This window comes from Typopeltis vanoorti, chromosome 2 (assembly GCF_054136105.1).
Source record: "Typopeltis vanoorti isolate ZY-2024b chromosome 2, IOZ_Tvanoo_1.0, whole genome shotgun sequence".
Taxonomy (NCBI): domain Eukaryota; kingdom Metazoa; phylum Arthropoda; class Arachnida; order Uropygi; family Thelyphonidae; genus Typopeltis; species Typopeltis vanoorti.
In genome coordinates this window covers 83,537,284-83,554,705 of record NC_143550.1, presented here as the reverse complement: position 1 = coordinate 83,554,705, position 17,422 = coordinate 83,537,284, and the positions used below count along the sequence as shown (strand labels likewise).

Sequence of the window (17,422 nt, the reverse complement as noted above, 5' to 3'; positions counted from 1 at the left end):
CATAGGAAGGGACCTGAATGCTTCACTGCCATTTGAACAGGAGACAAGTTGGTTGTATTATTATTATGTTTATATTCAGTTAACAGAGTTCACAGTCAAAGAATAAAAAGAGACACGAACAGCATAATGAAATCGTTGACTGGCAAATAAATCTAATTCGGATTATATCAAAAGGCTTAGAAATCGACTAGAAATCGTTGTATAATATGAAATGTCCCTAAAAGTCCCGTTGTCTGGAGTTGAGATAGTGTTATATGTGGGGATCAACTTTTCCAGATGTTTCATAAATGTTCTTGGTATTGCTCTTAGAGCCTTCTGTAACAACAGGAACTAATGTTGCGCTCTTGCTCCAAAGTCAGTGAATTTCTACTATCCCTTGGTATTGCCACGTCAATAAACCACACCAAGTGTGTGATACACGCGGTGGACAGGAAAAATGTTAAGGTAAGTAGCTCCATTAGGTTCTTGCCTACTGATATCAAGTACTTGAGAAATGCCGACTGTGTCCGGTGCTTTCTACGGTTACTATGTAAGGAGATATATCATCATTACCCCATTTATCAACTGTCAAACGATTTCAGATATAAAGGAGTTCCGTTTACGACGTGAGGAACCTTTATCAGATGTCATCAATCGAATGGTGAGTTGGCTGCTCTCATACGGGTGTAGAGAGTTTTTCCTGCTGGAAACTCGGGAAACTTGTGAATTAACAGCCATACAAACAGCTCTCAAATTCTATCTCTCAAATCCAACAATAAACATTACAGAAAGAATAGCCATCTACAGCGACTCAAAATCTGCACTTGAGGCATTAAAAAATGGAAGAACAAAACCCACACGGAAATTCATGAACTACTAACAATCATAAATTTGAAAAATAAGAAATGCACACTGCAATGGATACCAGCCCATGTAAATATTGAAGGCAATGAAAGAGCAGACAGACTAGCCAAAGAAGCAAGATACTTACCTCAAAAATTACACCCACTATCATCAACTAATGCTAACTCTGTCGCCAAAATAAGATTGGTAAAACACTCAAGAAGAAGAACGAAATGAGTGAAATTAATGAAAGTAGAGAAATAACCACAATATTAACGAGGCTAAGGACATAACATTTTAAAGGCATGAAAATTCATCCAGAAGGTAGTAGGAGCTATAAAGCATGCAAGAAATGTCCAGGAGTTGAACTAACACCTGCCCATATTTATTCTTGTCCAGCAATTGCTGCTGCTCTACAGAAAATTGACAATAGGGAAAAGCTCTACTCCATCAAAGTTCAACAGACTGCCAAAGCAGTTCTAGAGATCCACGGTCATATCGGTAGAACTGCTTTGGCAATGTGTTCAACTCGGGATTTTCGTCCCTCAAAGCAGGCAAACCTTCCCCGTGAACACACACACACACACATCTAGAGACATAAGACACTCCCGGAATAAGGATTAACCAGCCTATTTCGGTTGGTCGGTTGGTTTCGAACGCCTGCACGGTGAAGTGTGCGTCTAAGCATGAACGTAAATCAGGATAGGATTTATTACACGCCAACTGATTTGACATGATTGGCTTCACATCAATATGTGAAATCTCTTTTGATCTTTAGTGACAAAAGTTTGCTTGGATTTTATGGGGAGTAAGAAAACAAATTCACAAATAACAAAGTAAAATGCACTTCAAAATTTCTAATTCAAATTTGTTCTCCTCACACTTCTACAAAACCCCCATTCACTAAAATTCTATTTACTTATTGCAGCAAACGAAAATATCTTCTAAGCACAGAGAGAACACTAAAAACTTACTTTCATGATTATTTTACCATTGACTAAAAAGATACCTAAGTCTAATTTTAATATAATACATATAATATGTATATAAAGGGTGTCCCAAAATTCACGCAAGATTTAAGTTTAACGCCATTTGTGCAGTAAAGTGTTGCCAACGAGAAAAAAAAAAGACTGCGTGACAGCTGACAGTTCAGGGTTATTAAAAATGGAGCGCTACACGAAAGAACAACGCATTTTCATTATTGAGCAATAATTTAAAAATAATGAAGGTTTGGCAGCTACAGTTCGCAATTTTCGTACAAAATATGGTCGGAATAGTGATTTATCTTCATCAACTGTGAAAAGATTAATTAAAAAATTCAAGGAAACTGGATCAATTAGTGATCTTATACACTCTGGCCGTCCTTCAACAGAAAACATCGAAGCAGTTCGTGAGATTGTTGCTGAGAGTCCAGGAACATCAATTCGGCACCGTGGTCTTGAATTGGGCATTTCGAGAAGCTCTCTACAGCGTATTCTCACGAAAGATTTGCATCTTTATGCTTACAAAGTTCAATTGACTCAAGAACTGAAGCCTACTGACCACACACAGCGAAGAGAGTTCGTTGAATGGATTATGGAACAACAAGTGGATGCTTATTTTTCGAACAAACTCATCTTCAGCGATGAGGCTCATTTTCATCTTGATGGCTTCGTTAATCGACAAAATTGTCGCATTTTGGGTTCAGAAAATCCACGAGTGATTGTTGAGAAATAAATGCATCCACAACGTGTCACTGTTTGGTGCGGATTTTGGGCTGAATGCATCATCGGTCCATTCTTCTTCGAAAATGCGGCTGGTAAAGCAATAACAGTTAATGGTGCTCGCTATCGCGACATGATAATCGAGTTTTTTGTGCCTAAATTGCAAGATATGGATGTGGACGACATGTGGTTTCAACAAGACGGTGCCACATGCCATACAGCCCGAGAAACAATTCAATTACTGCATAAGTCATTTCCTGGTCGTGTAATTTCCCGTTTTGGTGATCAGAATTGGCCGCCCAGATCATGTGACTTAACGCTGTTGGACTTTTTTCTTTGGGGTTTTTTTGAAGTCTAAGGTTTATGCCAACAAGCCCACGACCACTCACGCTTTGAAGCAGGAAATTGAGCGCTGTATCAACGAAATTCAGCCATATTTATGCAAAACGGTCATGGAAAATTTCCACAAAAGAGTGCGTATGTGCCAGCAAAGCCGTGGAGGCCATTTACCCGATATGCTATTCCATGCATAACCTATACTGTATAGTTTATGAATCAATAAGAAATGACAATTTTTAATTAAAAACCTGTGTTTTCTATCAAAATTACTTCTTGCGTGAATTTTGGGACACCCTGTATAATGCATGTCTTATATGTATATTTGCCTTCAAATTTATTTTAGATCGCTGACAGACTGCTCCTACACAATGCAGAAAGCGAGGATATTTTGGAGCTAACATTTTATTGTCTCTATTTATAATATTTTTCAAGGGTATTATTATTATTGATGTGACCGGTCACATCCACTGACATCACTTCTGTAAATCGAGGACCACAATGAAACAAAGAGAAACCACCACCTGTAATCGCACATTTAACCAGTAAAAGCCTGAGAGATCGCATCGTAGCTGCAAGCAAGAAGGTAAAGCTAACAATGTCAGTTCTCAATAACAGGTAATCCTCAATTCCAATCTATATAGCAGAACACTGGACCCCATACTTCGGAAACTTATTATACCAAGCGAGGAGAACAAAAACAGAAAAACAAAAACAAAAAAATATATATAAGTTTCTATGGAGTAAGTACTGCCAGGACAACAACAGTCGCATTCATATTATCTCATGTGACTCCGATCTAACCAGTCTCCCAATGCGGTGCTTAATAACCCCCCCCCCCTTTTTTTTTCTATACTATGTTTAAATAATTCGATAGATAACTTCTGTACAAATTCTGAACTCACCATGCTACACACAAAGATAAGAAGCATAAAGAAATACTGGCTTACATTATCAACCCTGTTCAACAACCTCCTGACATATGTCGATGTTCTAATCTTGACAATTACTAACGCTACACATTATGTGTCCGCGCGGTTAACCTAGTGGTTATGCCCTTCGCATCCATATGCCTGGGAAAGGAGTGTCGTAGGTTCGATTTCCCGTCGGTGACGTGAGGAGCATAAGGATCTTCCTCAGCCATAGCCAAGTTAGCGGCCTTGGGCGTGGATACAGAGTTTTTTTTTCCCCAGAAAAACCTGGGGTTTTTCCTCCACACAAAGCAGGCAAACCGGCCCCGTGAACACACGCTTCAACAGACATGGGATACCACCGGGAATAAGTAACAACCAACCTATTCCGTGGGATTATTGGTAACGGAAGCTTACGGGGGGGTAAAATGTGTAGGCCTGCGCGAAAGCGTAACACACGATACGATGACACATTATGTAGACCACAAAAAAAGAGGAAGTGGCATAATCGCATTTGTAAATGAAGAGCAGTGTGACCGAGACCATAACGACTTCCAAAAATGCAGAAACATTACATTTGGAAATCATGACTAATTACAACCACAAATACTTGATAAACACAATATACAGACTCCCAGATAGAAACCCTCTCAGCTTCCTACAAGAATTAGAATGGCTAAATGACACTAACAATTACACAACAGATAGACTTATCCTAATATGAGATATACCAGGGTGGTCTGAAAAGTTCTCGGCATAACAATGAAGAAACGAATTTATAATTTCAAAATTATTTTTATTTTTCAACATAATCTCCCTTGAGACTAATACATTTATGCCAGCGATGCTCGAGCACCATTATCACGTCCCTGCTGTAGTGGTTAGCAGTAAGATCTGCAAAATATCCCTCTATATATAGTCCTCTCGCTCTCTCTCTCTGTATATATATATATATATATATATACATACTTGAACTATATATATATATAGTTCAAGACGTGGTGGTGCAACACCAAGGTAACTCGTGGTAAAGATGGATTAAGTTCTGATCACTTTCCTTAGTATTTCCCATAAATGTAAAACACATCTCCTAGAAGATGTATGATGTTATACATTATAGGTGGGAGTCACTACCCAGACCGGTTTCAACCTTCATTGAGGTCTCATCAGTGAGTAGGCACCACCTGTTGTTGCACAACCAAGAGTTGGTTGTGCAACTATTAATCCAAATTCAACAGCAAACAATGTACTTTCCTCCTGTATCCAAATTGGAACTGAAAGATTCTCTCTCTCTCTCTCTCTCTCTCTCTCTCTCTCTCTCTCTCTCTCTCTCTCTCTCTCTCTCTCTCTCTCTCTCTCTCTCACACACACACACACACACGCACACACACACACACACACAACTTACTTTCATTTCAACCAACTTACATTAAAGCAAAAGACGAGTCCAGGAATTGACAAAATCAGACTCACAGCCCTCCTAACACATTTTGAACAACCAAATCCTGTACTTTTGAAACTTGTGAACATGATATTCGATACTGGCACTATTCCCAAACTAAAAACCGCTATAGTTAAACCTAACTATAAACATGGAAAAAGAAATGACGTTCACAACTACAGACCTATAGCTAACTTACCTGTCATATTTAAACTTCTTGAAAAGGTAGTACACACAAGACTACAAAACTATTTACAGAAACATAGCATCACCTCACAAAATCAGTACGGTTTCAAGAAAACGAAGAGCACAACCATGTTATTACAGGACATTACAAACGAACTAAATAAAGCTCTTGATAAAAACAAATTTGCTATCCTCATATTCCTTGATCTCACCATTTTGATACACTTGACTATGAAATACTGCTATCCAAACTACACTCAGTCGGAATAAGAGGAACATTTCATACCTCGTTTAGGACTTATCTTAAAGACAGAACGCAAGTAACAAAAATAGGCACATATCATAGCCGGAGAATACAAATACAGCACGGAGTCCCTCGAGGAGCAATATTATCACCCACCACACTGTTCAACGTATACATAAATGACATTCAAAACTTGGCCTTACAAAGTGAAATATATCAATACGTAGACGTCACAGCACTACTAACAGTCCACACAAATATAAACACCACTCTCCAAAGCACAACATGGCCCAAACAAAATAACTGGCTACTTCTATCAGAATTCAATTATAGTAAACCACATCAAAATGCAAATGCTAATAATAAAGAATCCTAGAATTATGCACCCTGCATCACTAACAATATATAGTCATACATACCATTGCATTAACCATGGAAGCTGCCACTGTTCCGAAATGACACCCGTAACACACACTAAATACCTCGGTTTATACATTGACAACAACCTTAAATGGACTAAACATAGAATATCTCCATAACAAACTACGCACTATTGCTGCAAAACTTTTCGAAGCAAAAGATATGATGCCGACCAAATCATAGAATTTGTGAAACAATACTAAGAGGTACGGTATAAGTGTCTATGCAAACACAGCAAACAGTCACTTATCAAATTGAGGAAAAATTCACCGAAGAATCGTTTCAACAGTGAGTTGGAGACCCAATACACACTGGAAATAACCGAACCCCTGATGGCAAAACACAAAATCCTGAGTATAAAGAATCTTAGACACTATTTACTCTTACTAACAACGTTTACCGCAATAACAGAGAAACGCACCGCATAACCAGACTAAAAACAATTCTCTTCACAACCAGGAGTTATAGAAATTTGTATGGAGTAGCCATGAGGGGAGCACCTTATACCTAAATATTTGCCATATAAAGTAAAACATCTGAACAATTATAGAACATTAAAAGCCGAGCTATAGAAATTGTATCAGCACACTTAGAACTGTAACAGTTGCCAGACATTTCACATAAAACATATTAACCACAGTAACAAACGCTAAGAAAAAGAAAAAAAAGTTTAGTTAGTCGTTAATCATCCCACTGGCATCAAAAAAGCTAACTCAAGCTTTGAAGTCAGTGGATTACTCCGCCTCATCATCCATTTACTGCGAATATTAGAATAGAACTTATTTTCATAAATATATCATTTCCGTTCCATAAATCATATTACCCTATTATGCATGTAATCTAATCTAAAATTATTATTATTGGAGCAAAGTGGAGGGAACTCGTATTCATTAATTCATTTCCATTCCTTTACTTTATGTAAGATATACACTCACACCCACATATACTCAAACATATTTAATTACTCAAATAATGTTCTTAAGTCTTTTATAAACCATATTTTAAATGAACCAAAAAACGAGGCATTTATTGAATAAAACAATTAAAATTAATACTGATATTAAAATTACTAAATGTAATGTGATAATATTATTAGGTAAAATATTGCTATATATAGTGTAATAATCTTATTATATAATATATCAATATTGTTGTGTATAATATAACCATATTCCTATATAATATACGAAAACAGAATGTAATAAAGAATTAATATTACTAAAAATGTTTGTAAATAATGAATTTACTTTGTACTGTATGACTGTACGAAATAGTAGGAAAAATAATATTTTAATTGTAAATGTAAATACAGTGTATAATTACACTTTCTCAAATTCTGAAGAAGAAAAAAGTTAACTGCAACGTATATTAAATAACTCAGGGTTTCCCAGAGGTGCTCCGCAAAACATTTTGGATTGACTTATATGAGAAATACTCAGAAATTGCTGCGAAATAAGCTTCAAGCTTTGAAGTTTTTGATACGTTTTCCAACAACATATCTCTGTGAAAAGAGATATGTTATTGGAATGAGATATATGTTATATGAAAAGAGATATGTCACTATATGCAGTCACTAAAACTAAATACAGAAACATGCTAAATGCAGAAAATGATATGATGCTACAAGTTACATCCATCATACCAGACTTTGAAAAACCCTGACTACAGCGCAGTTGTTTTGAAGTGAGTTCAAAACAACAACTGCACTGAAGTCAATAAAATGAATTTAAATTTAAGGTGTACTAAATTGTAAAATAGTGAGTGTCTGTTGATTTCTTCCTTTTTTTTTTTTTTTTTGCTTATTTTAAAGACTGAGTTGTGAGGGCTCCGTAAAAACATTTTGCGTAATTTAAGGCGCTACTTTAGCAAGAAGTTTGGGAAACCCAGAATTAACTTGTAACTATGACTTATATATGGTAAATTATCACTATGATTATTACTAATAATAGCAATACATGGATGATTATACCATTGGACGTTATGTAAATTATAAGGATATTATTTAAACTTTGTACTGAACCACAAGTAGTAAAATGTAGTATTGCTGTCTAAAAAATGTATTAATTCTACTTACTGTAACAAAAAGTACTCAGCAATGAAACTTTTTACCCAAGTATTTAAAAAAGTTTAAATCTTTTTTAAATACTTGGGTTTCCACAGTAGTGTGGAAGACCGACAAGATTATTATTGATATTTATTAAAAATTGTTATTGTTATTCTTTTACATATATCAATTATATCTATGGGGAAAAATGTTTGTATTACAGTGCTAATTTTGTTTATATACTTTTATGTAGATGTAATTTCTAAGAGGAGAATAAATAATTAAAAAAAATATTATTATTATTTCCTACGTGGTTGGCCGAGTAGTTAGCATATCAGCTCTCCAGTCAAGAGGCAGCGTTTTCGAATCTCGAATAGAGCATGGATGTTTGTAAGTGTTCCCACCAACGTCAGGCTCTGGGAGATCCAAATCATTAACCCCCCCCCCCCCCCCCACAGCGGACCCTGAATCAAGCGGGACATAATGCTAGCGGGAAAAATATGATTATTATTATTATTATTATTGCAAGAACCAGAAATAGTATCTAGTAGCTGCAAACATCTGCAGGTATTAAAACTTGATTACACACTTGACAACTTCATACAGGTCTTATATTTAGCATTTCTGGTACGCAAAAAACATCAGAATAAAGCTGAAATGCTTCTTGAGAGCTTTGAGCCAAAGAATCACTTCAGATGCCTCATTCAAGGAGGGAAGTACAGTGTGTATAACACACACACACATACACAATTAACTCTTTATGCTTTACTCAAACCAGTCAGCACATTTTCCGGTCCATTTCACAGTGTAATTTTTATGCTTCCTTCATATTCCGGTTTAGATTCCAGCGGTTCTTATTGCTAATTTCGTAACACCATTTAAACTGAATACAACTGTATTCAGTTTAAATGGTGTTACCTTCAAGATAAGGTAAATGGTACGGAAAATTCATACATTTATATGATGGTACACGAAACTAGAAAAGTTAGAAACTTCAATGTACAGAGGACATCAAGAACTGGTTTCAAACTACTTTAGAAGTAACATTTTATTGTTTTCTTTTATTCATGTGACTGATGTTTATAGGACTGTCTTACATAACGTCAGACATTTCTGTTTTATTTCTAATGTTTATTGCTGTGCGTTCGCAATCAACAACCGGAACATGATGTGCTAATACTCCGGTGTTGTAATCACCAATGTAGTGGCACTCACAAACTTCTAGTGACTCATATATTTCTTCTTGAGTATTTAAATCAGTAGCTCTTAATGCGGGAAGAGACTGCAGTAATGGAAACCAACAGAAAGAGAGGGTTCTTTTTGTCTCTCTCTCTCTCTCTCTCTCTCTCTCTCTCACACACACACACACACACATACACACTATCTCCAAAATTTGGAGACTCTTGGAAAATGGACAAAATGAATATTATGCGGATATTTTGTTAATAACTTTACCTCCATTACTATATTTGTAAATTCAGCAGGAAAAATCTACGTCACAAATAAAGGAATAACAGGAAATGTATTTCATCCAGCATGCAAGCAAATCAGTCAGAGAACACACACACACACACACATGGTTACGAGGTTTGTCGATCGTTAGCAATGGAAAGTAGGATTCCCTCCAGGAAACAAGGATTTTTGACTAGGCATCTCAAGCAAATCGACAACAGAACTTACACTATTACAGACAATAGTAAATAATACAGAAAATATCATTTGTACATTATGTGCGTTGTGTTCATAAGTATAACGTATTGAAATGTTTCAAATATAATTTCAAAAAATCTATCGTATTAGTAAATAACAAGAAGTCATCTATCTTCTTCGAATGTATGTCCATATCTCAAGGGATCCCAATATAGACTCGCGTGTGTGTGTGTGTGTGTGTGTGTGTGTGTGTGTGTGTGTGTGTGTGTGTGTGTGTGTGTGTGTGTGTGTGTGTGTGTGTGTTGTTCCAAAGTTTTCCTCTCACTGACCGAACTAATTAAGAAGACAGCTCCATAATCAATGTGGTAAACTAATGAGGTATAAACTAATCCATAACACTTTTTATACGCACGAAACGTTCCGTTAACCCGCGCATCACTCCATAATAACCGTTACCACTTGCAAGGATTCGTATCAGTTTGAATCTTTGTACAGCGCTAAGAACTTGATAATAAAATGGTTGTTTGAAATCGACTTTATCACATAGCGAGCAAACTAAGTAAATAGGTCAAATTCCACCATATGACGTATTCATGTTTTCCAACAGAAAGTAAATATATATTTGAATTTTTTGGATGATTATTGCGCCATCAAATCTTTGGGTGGATTTCTATTGAATCATGAAAGCTGATAAGGTCTAGAAAACGAAAATGTGACTGGCTATATCTCAATAGTATGTATATAAAATGACAAACAATGTATTTCTAGTTTTGTGAAAGCGAGGGAAATATACTGTACTATATATCGAAACTAAACAAAAATTAAATATAGGTTTCCTGTCTATTTAAGAGAGACACGATAGTAGACGATCCCGTTTTCATTTGCTAAGTGTTCTAAAATATGAGCATTTTATGAATGGAGTTAAGAACGCAAAGCAAAAATTTTTTTCGACATGGTTTAAAATAAAAATAAAAATTGCATTACTGTTTGGAATCTTTTGTGATGTCTTGCACACTTTTATATGAAATTCAACATTTCAAAATTTTTACAAAATAAAAACACCCACGTACTACTCAATGCATTTATTATCTAATCATGGATAAGCGATGGAGCGAAACGTTTGTATGGATCAGTTTTAATTCGTACTAGAAATAGCTATTTCTAGTACGAATTAATCAGTTTTAATTCGTACCAAAAGAAGCTATTTCTTAAATACAAGACTTTGAGTGCCCAAGTCAGTGGTGTCAGCTGATCGGTAACGAAACACCGCGTCAGTCATTCGCTTGCGCAAATGACGTTTTTACCCACTCTTTTATTCTAATGAATAAAATGAAAAAATTTATGAAGAATCCATCTTCCCCAAAAATGGAAAGAAGTATTCCAGAGACAACACAGATATATGAAATTGATTATGTTCACATTTTAAGGACAACTGAAAAGATGCCATGATCAAAAGATTTCGACTTCAAGATTAATCAAGATTCACCTAATTTCTCGAGAAAAATAAAAATAAATAAATAAATAAGACACTCTGAAGATTATAATTCATATGAGACAAAGTCGTGAAGCAAGATAAGTGGACTTCCTAAGAGAATAGATACTTGAAATATTATGATCCGAAATCCTATTAATATTATTACAATTTAAGAAAAGCTTTGCAAAAGGTGAGGTAGTTGGTCTCATAAGGGAACTAGTGAGTTTTTCCTCTCTTAACCTGGCAAACTGACGAGGAGAGAGCAGATAATGTACACGCAAAAATATACATACAGGCATACGACTAACCGACTTATCCTAAAATTACGGTTACAAAAGCCAATTCTGGGCAGGTCATGGGTTTTAAGGGACTGTAAGTAAAGCGGATTATTTTTATAATTGTTAAGATTACGAAAAAAAAACGAGTAATGCCATCGAAGTACGAATGCAAGACGTTACATAAAAGTTATCGGACTGGCCGAAAACCAAGGTGCAGGATTCGCTTAATTACAGATCATTATTGTCTCTTTAATCCTCTTGCAAATCTATACACCACGTTCATCGTTTCTATACCATTTCAGGAAACACATCTAGTTTAATCCTATGGATTCACGTTACGCACGGCCCTTACTGCGATTCGGCCCTTAAGATAGATTTTAAAAGTGTCAAACTGTCAATTCACAAGGGACTAGATCTGGAGAAGTACTGAAGGAAGTAACAGCACAGCCATGTTGTTAGTGATCAAAAACCTGTGAAGGCAATCTAATGTACACCAGGGCATTGCCAAAGTGAAACAAGAAGGTTCCTCGGGTGCTACTTTTCTTCCCTTCAGTACCTAAGGATTACAATACTCTTCATTGGCAATTGTTTGTAATAAGGTGTTTCTGATGCACATCTCATGCAGAGTCAAAGATAATATTTACAATCTTGATGTTCGACTGAACTTGCATGGCTCACTTTGGACGTAATCATGAAGAATTATTTTTTGATTACTGCTGTTTATAACATTTCGAAGACCTCAAATGCTGTTTTATCGAGTTAAAAAAAAACGCTATAGCGGTCATTTTGATTTCGCACAATACAATAAGCAACGGAGTAATTAAACAATAATAAAATATAAAAAGTAACGAAAACTATAATGGCACACGCAAACAAGTAACTTATAATAAAATGGTGATAATAAATGGTCATGGAAATCAGTGCTACCAGCTGTAACTCTCCTTTGAGGACAAATCAGTATTATTTCCTTTCTGGACTGTCCTCAAAGCAGATTTACAGCTGGTAACATCTTTCCATGACTATTTATTATTGCACCATTTTATTACAAGTAACTTGTCTGAGTGTGCCATTATAGCTTGCGTAACTTTTTAGTAACGCAACAAAAGGAATAACTTTCTTCATGCATTTCATTACTCTCCTTGAGAAATGACCTAAATGGATAAATGTAATTCTTCAAAAGAATTAATCATTACTTCCGACTACTCTCTGCACATCTCTTTTTAACACTTATCGCAAAAAAGCAAGAATGTTGAGCAGCCAAGATGCCAGCTGAATTCCCCATAGGTATCATTCATACTGTGTACACACACATAACACACACGCGCGCACGCACACACACACACACACACATGTATTTTGGTCTTTCTTTGTATTTCTCAGGTGTTTAAATACTCTAAGCTATGCAGTGTAATAACTGACATCCTGATAATGAAATAAATGAAGACATGCATTTTTGCGGTGAATATCTTTTTCACAAGGCATCTGTGTAGTTCTGTGGTAATTGGCGTTTGCTACTCATACCGACCACTAAATAAGAAACCTTTAGAGTTAGCTTTGCATCAGGAACACTTATCTAATAACACGTAGGCCCACCACTGTGCAATTACGCTCGTAGACGCCTACGAACAGATTCCACAAGGTGTCGAACATCCTCCATACGTAACTCGACCCATCTCCGTTGCAGCAACTCTATCAGTTCACGCTCATTCCGTGGAGGAGGATCAGCAGTTCTCACACTCCCATTCTAGCATATCCGACACATGTTTATTTGGGTTAGTCAGGGAAGTTTGGGGAGCCAAGGCAATGTCGCGAATTCGTCGTGTTCCTCCAACCGCTCAGTAGTTGTACGAGTCCGATGACAAGGTGCGTTGTCCTGTTGAAAGATGGCACTGTGGTCTGGGTAGGCCTCCTGCAGCGTTCACCATTCAGTATTTGTGGAATGATAACCAACGGACCGAGAGCGTGAGAGGAAAACGCTCCCCAGACCATAATACCACCTCCATTAGCCTGTTGAATTCCAACTGTGCAACCTTGATGCTTGATGATGGCCAAGTTTGCATTTGGCTTGATGCTGTTTAAGCCAAATGCAAACTTGGCCATCAATAAGGTGCAGCAGGAAACGGAACTCATCCCTCATTTGGCTTGATGCTGTTTAAGCCAAATGCAAACTTGGCCATCAATAAGGTGCAGCAGGAAACGGAACTCATCCCTCCAGACGACCTTCTTCCATCTGTCGAAGATCCATTGCCGACGTTCCTTGATTGGAGAACGTTATCTCACAAGAATTCAATAAATTCCTCTTAATTCTTATCGTGAGATTTCTCTTCCACTCAATATGTTTGGATAATGAAAGTCACCCATAATGATCACTTTTAGTACCCCATAACTAAATTGGCGATGCATTTCTTCGTTCCCTGCAACTGGCCGCCAGGTCTGTAGTCATCCTACCATATATTTCATTTTGTTATCCTCCACTTCACACCAGACAGCCTCAAATTCACCACTACATGGGACATTGTTTTCTTGCGTTTCTTCTTTTGTCATTCCTAAAAATAGTATATCCATTACACTCGATTCCAGTTACCATATCTGATAGCCAGGTTTCACCAATGCCAATAATCTTAGGCCACAACATATTTAATAAAGCAACGAACTCATACCCTCTGTTTCTGATGCTCCTGACATTTGTGTATAGACATAATAAATGACCACCTATCCTATTCTTCTAATTAGGTATGTAATCTATTTGGTCTTGTTGTAGAACTTTGTCTTTTCTCTCAGACATATACTCAAAATGTCCGAACCTAAAGCGTATATTTCCACCCCTTTGCCAGATGAATAACGATATCCGAAGTCAAAAATATCTTTATCACGCTTGCATACCATAACTGAACTTTCACACACATTTTTCCCATTCCTCCTTTGATGACTAGTTTCCCTGACTCTGCATTAGGTTCCCATACCAATATGTAATTTTTCCAAACTCCTGTGCTAAATGAATTCAAGTGCAGGCCATCCCTCATATTCAATTTTTTTCTGCTAACAAACACGGTCTACACATCTAAAACTCGCCTCTATTTCTTCTCGGTTCCGTCGTATCTAGGTAGCAAACCTACTATTTTTACTCTCTCTCTCTCTCTCTCCTCTCTCTCTCTCTCTCTCTCTCTCTCACACACACACACACACACACACACACACACACACGCATTTCTTTCTCGCGTCTTCCAACAGACCTTTAATATCCTCTCTCATACTATATATGTCACTATTTAAATTATTAGTTCCTACCAGAACTACCATATCTTTTACTTTTCTGTTTTTCAATTACGTCTGCCCAGTTACGTATATCCAACATATACGTACATTACGATACGTTGGAAAGATTCCACGTCCTGTTGAACGTGAGATACCTTTATAACACATTTTCGACTGCAAATGAGTTTATCAGCATAATACGAAGGTGAAGGTTTTCTTTCCTCCTTCGAACTTGAATATTCCTTTCTGCAGAACAGACAGATCAACCAGAAACGAATATATGCAGTGATAGACATGGCGGCCTATAACTAGTTTGCTAATTTAATAGTCATTCTGTCTTTGTTGTGCTTCTTCTTTTTTTTTTTTTTTTTGTTGGCGCTATGCCAAGAGTAAAATATGCGTGGTGGATCACTGCAAGTGAAGACTGCCATTTATGACGTTAATGATTATCACAACTGCATAGCTGTTTAGTGTATAATACTGTTTTAAATGCTATTTTTAACAAGATTGCCGTATAAATATATCTTATTTCCAGGTTTATATGAAATTGGCATGTGTGACAAAGAAAGCTTTAAAGCTTCGATATCTGTTTACGGAATATTTTGCCTTATCATTTCGTACTAAACTCGTTACTGAATATTTGAAAAGCTGAGACACGAAACGATAAAGTGGCGGAAAGATATGGTCATTAGCGTGCAAAACAGTTTTGAGTCCATTTCATTTTAATCAATTTTTCTCGCACATATGAAACCTATGTTGACAGTCCCTGACATTTCATCAAGCCAACTATGTTGAACGTATTTCAGATTTTGGAAGATCATATTTAATAATCAGGTTGAACAAAAATCTTCATAGTGTTTTGCGTGATTAGTATGTTGTTCAAGCTGCCAGTCCCACCCTGCACTTATCAGTTGTGAATTCGATAAAGGAAACTGCAAGTTATGTTCACTTTACTAACTTCTAACAAAAGTTTAGTTAACGTAACATAGTAATATGAAAAAAATACTCATATTCCATAAATGTGAATGAAGTTCAATTATGTCAGTTATTAATACTTACGGATTCCAGAAGAATATACAGTACTTTATAAGTCCGTTCAACTTTGCAAGCTTACTCTCGTGAGCAATTTATATTTGTTTAATGTTTCTGTGTCGTTAGGATTGTTGATTTGTTCAGTTAAAATATTTCGTTTTAAGAATTCGAAATTCAGTATATCTTTCCAGTGAAATGGGCATCTTAATGAAAAATGAAGGAAGTTTTTTTTTTTCTTATTGTTGTTGCCAATTTGGATTTTTCAAAGAATGAAGGAGTAGCTCATTGTAAACAGGTTTATTTAATTTTTAGGGATTTAATGTAGATTAAATCTTTCGTTTTGCGTTTCTTTTCTGGTACTCCCAGTTGCACAGTCCTGTAATATTAGAAGTTTTCTTTGTGTATGGTTCGAGAGTATATTTAATTGTATCTGCTTAACCCAGTTTTTCGATTAGGTGGGATTTTTAGTAGACGTCACTAAAAGTACACTTTTACCTAAACCGCCATATTGTTTTACTAAAACTGTAACGTAAAAACTCGGACGGTATATATGCCTATAGAAGAAACCGTATCCTCTCTTGCATTTATGCAACACAAAAGATTATTGTTTGAATACTAAGAGGATCACTAATTGTATTATTCATAACTATATATAAATACACGACAATGCGTGTAAAAGTAATATAACTCATAGTTATTGATTAAAATGCGAATTTAACCAATGAAAATAGGCTTACCTTTGGGCCAACTGCGTAGTTTCTATTTTTTACTTTTATTAAATATATTTCTAACTGCAGAAAAAGGATTTCAGTATAATCGCATCCCAGTGATCAAGATTTTTACATTTTTGAACTTTATTGCCACTAATAAGCTTATAAATAAAAATTAAATCACCTTTCGAGAACTATTTCAGAAGACAACAATGATTTAGTATTTAGTACAACTACGCACTTATGAAATGCTTTGCTATCCTATATGTGGCGCCATCTATTAACCTGAATTTCAACTGTTTTAGTGATATATGAAACTTCTCTGTGCAGAAGAAGAAGGAATTTCACAGTATCAAAGTATTGGGAATAAGCGTTTAAAAAAAAAAATGAAGTAATAAAAAATAGTTTATATAAAATCGCCATATCTAGTAAATGCTTAAGTTTTGTTGAATGAAAAGTAGTTAAAAAAAATCCGAATTTACTACCAGGATAAAACAACTAACAGAATGTGTTATTTTGACGAAACAAAAGTTACGACATTAGACAGCACAGCAGCTTTTCGGATAGGGCTGCCTTGCGTGTGTTTATGTAAAATTGCTGAGATGACACATATGCCTTTCTTAATCATTGTGATACATTTTAAATGTTTATCCATCGGTAGCTAGATAGAAGTTTCATTAATTTTCAATATCGAATGATGAATACTATCTAATAAATAGGTAAGGAAATCAACTAGCGAGTTTTCATAGGCACGAAATATTTCCAATTTACTATTGCATACCGTGAGTTAAATTTAGTATAGTTCGCCCACCGATTTGAGGTCCCTCGAAACTACTGCGCATGTCAGAAAAAGGAGAATCCATTCCGATAATAGGGTAATCAGTCTGTCTTCTGGGATGTAATAATAAACAAACTG

The 17,422-nt window shown here is 36.0% G+C and overlaps 1 protein-coding gene across 2 annotated transcripts in view; it reads right to left on the bottom strand.

Annotated features, from left to right (window-relative positions):
* Positions 1–16,697, bottom strand: part of LOC150109218 (uncharacterized) — a 319,064-nt gene extending 302,367 nt beyond the window's left edge. For both annotated transcript variants that reach the window (XM_090412182.1, XM_090412235.1), the window contains exon 1: positions 16,534–16,697. The gene's annotated coding sequence lies outside the window, so the exon portion shown is untranslated. The remainder of the gene's footprint in view (positions 1–16,533) is intronic.
* Positions 16,698–17,422: the final 725 nt, after the last annotated feature.